Genomic DNA, 3,543 nt, shown 5'->3' on the forward strand with positions numbered 1-3,543 from the left:
ATTAACTACATTATTCGCTTGTCTAGAAAAAGCTTCTTGATTAGGAGTCTGCAGATATTGGGTGTGGAAACAGGACAGAAACTGTACTGAGAGCAGCAGTGTGTGAGTGTAGTCAGTGTTTGAGTATGAGCGCAGTGTTTACGGCTCTGTCTGTTCCTCGTGTCCTCGTGTTTGGCTCTGAGCGCTCTGTAAAGTCTCTCAGCAGGTCTCGCAGGAGTTCTCATCATGAATGTTGGATGAGGAGCTTCGGGTTCGGGAGCATTCTCATTAGCATTAGACTCCTCTTGACCTCTGCTCATCTGCATCTTCACCTTTACTTCACCCGGGAGTTTTATCAGCTCGGCTGCATTTTAATATTAATTAGACAGAAAGGCCTGTGATTAGTGTGATGATGAGGGTCCTCATCTCAGTGTGTGTGTGTGTGTGTGTGTTTGCTGGAGCGCAACACTTTACACTCTGCAGACCACAGACTGGACAAACTCCTCTTCAGATCATCATCATACACTCTCAGAAATAAAGAAAGGAGAGCTGTCGCTGTGGCAGGACCTTTTCAAAAGGTGCATATGAGTACCTGAAGAGTCCACAGGGGGCAGTAGCCTCACAGCAGGAAGGTCGCTGGTTTGAGTCTCGGCTGGATCAGTTGGTGTTTCTGTGTGGAGTTTGCATGTTCTCCCTGTGTTGGTGTGGGTTTCCCCCACAGTCCAAACACATGCGCTATAGGGGAACTGATCAACTACACTGACCGTAGTGTATGAGTGTGTGTGAATGAGTGTGTATGGGAGTTTACCAGTGCTGGGTTGCAGCTGGGATAAGCTGGTGGTTCTTTCCACTGTGGCGACCCCTGATTAACTAAGCTGAAAAGAAAATGAATGAATGAATGAGTCCACAGGGGTATCTCAAAGGTACATCAGTCCCCAAGTGCACCTAAAATGTACCTTTGAGGTACCAATACACACCCTTCAGGTACACATTTGTACCTTTTGAAATGGCACTGCCCGAATGACAGCTCTCGTACCTTTATTTCATTGTAGTAATGCATTTCTTACTCACAGTTTTTGACTTGTTTAGAGTATAAATATTTACCAATACTTATACTTATAATGAAGCTTTTTCTAGACAAGTGAAACATGTAGTGTTGATTTCAGAAATGATGAGTCAAAATTAAGTGTGTTTCTCTTTAAAACAAGCAGAATAATCTGCCAATGGTGTGAGCATTATAGTCCAGTTTCCTCTCCCGTGGGTTGATGGATTAGCCGTCGCCTGTTTGTTATTGTGTTCATCATCTCGTTGTGTTGAAGATCTTCAGCTTGTTCAGTTCCTGCTGTTCGCCATGTGTTTAGAGCAGAGATTTCAGCTGTTCTGTCATGTGCATTGAATAATGCTTCTCCTTCATCTGCAGTAGTGAGAGAAGCTCACAATAAGCAGCTTGTAGAAGCCATTTCAGCATTAACAGAAACATCTTTACACTCATGATGATGGCCGAGTCATTTAATATCTGTATCATATTCACAATGCATCAATGTCAGTAGTGTAGAAGCGTCTCTGTATTATTTATTAGAGGAGTTAACCCTTTCAGAGAGAGCTCAGGTTTGTGAACACATACTGTTTCCCTTTTATTTTATTTAATGTACTTTTCTTAGAGTCAGTGGAGCGTCGTCTGCTGTAAATGCAGCAGTGTTATACTGGATTAAATAAGCCGTCTGCTGCTAATGATATTCTGCTGTAGTGAATGCAGCGCAGCAGTAAATCTCCTCATTACACTCAGACTCTTCCTCTCTCTATCCTTCACTCTGTTAAACGTGATGTTAAAGGAATGGGGCTCAGGTTTTCTTTCTGATGTGCTCAGATGTAATGGAGTAATATAGATCGTTTTCATTCCCTTCATGAGACACTAACAGTTTGATCTGAACTCGACTGGTCTCCATGGCAGCCAGGCTGCATTTACCAATGGCTGTGTGTGTTTGCATCTGATGTAATGGTGTAGAGAGACATTACAGTACAGTTAGCTGATCTCCACGAAACTGAACCTGCAGTCAGAGATGAAGCTTTTTATTATCCAGGTACAAGTGTTTGTAAGTGGATAGCACATTAACACTAATGTCTAGTTCCTCAGAATCCCACAGCCTCCTTCAGCATGAAAGACAGCATTTAAACTCTTAATCAATGCATCGGCCTTGTGTTTAAATGTAAATACTTTATATACACTGCCAAATGCTTTTCTCTCTTACAGTTTTTGTCTTGCTTTCAGCAATAATGAGTCAAATGAAGCGAGTTTTAATTAAAACAAGCTGAATAATCTGACAACAGGCTGAGTACAGTAATATTGTACCGCAGTAATGTGCAGCTGCTTTATAACAATTATTATTGTGAAACGTGCTATACCAATAAGCTGGAACTGAGCTGTATTTCCAGGAGCTGTCCGAGTCCGTCTGGTCCAGAAACTGTGAAACCAACACATGAACTAATCTTCAGCTGTCAGACACACTGATCATGCGTGCAGGTCATTAACTGCATAATGACCATCATAATGGAGCCGGAGACGATCATTCCAGCAGCCAGCATTCTGAACCTGTCAGAAATATGAGCTGCAGCTATATTTAAGATGATGATATGACTAATTATGAGCCGTGAGTGTCTCCTACACTGCAAAACAGGTTTAGTCACACTTCATTGTGATGGTCCGTTTGATGAATTTAGTGCATCTGCATGCCCACTGATTCTCATTAGATTATCAGTAGACTGTTAGGGTTTGGGTTGGGGTTAGTGTAAGTTGACATGTACTTGCAAAGATTCTTCTAGTCAGCGAAATGTCTGTTGAATGTCAGTATCAGCAGGTATTAAGCAGACAGTCTACTAATGCTCAAATAGAGCATCAAATTAAAGTCTTACCATAGATTTTCTTACTTTAAATTTGTTTAATTTTTAGTCCAAATATCTACAAATTCTTAAATCGGGAAGAGATTTGTGGACGAGCAGAGTCTTGTTTATATAGTGGTGTTTCTCTTGTAAGTGTTTCTCCTTAAAGCAAGCAGAATAATCTGACAATGCAGTAAGCAGAATGATCTGATGTCAAGTGAACACAAGGTTATTTTTCTTAACCCATTGTCAGATTATTAAGGCCTGTGTAAACCAGGACGCTTTTTGCTGGTGTTTTCCGTTGTCGTTTAACGCCTCGTGACTAAATAAAGGATGCTAATGTGATCGTGCACTCAAACACACAAAACGGCAGGCATAAAAGCCTTATTTAAAAAGAAACGCATCATGCTCATTTTTTTGTTTTGACGCGCTGTGCTAAAGCCTTCTCCTCCAATCAGATTGTCAGTTTTGTTCACGTGCACGGAGCTGCTGAAGTTACAGTAAACAGCACTTGGAGGCGCTCAAGAGCTAAGCTATCAATGCGAGCGCACAGTGAAGAAGACGCCCAGAGGAGATATGAACGTGGAGCTGCTTATTGCACTGATGAACATTAATCATGTCTTCATCGCTAGAGCTGGAGCTGCTGCTTCAACTATCCATAACAACAAGTGCCACAACTTTCTGTCC

This window comes from Danio rerio, chromosome 16, assembly GCF_049306965.1.
Source record: "Danio rerio strain Tuebingen ecotype United States chromosome 16, GRCz12tu, whole genome shotgun sequence".
NCBI lineage: Eukaryota > Metazoa > Chordata > Actinopteri > Cypriniformes > Danionidae > Danio > Danio rerio.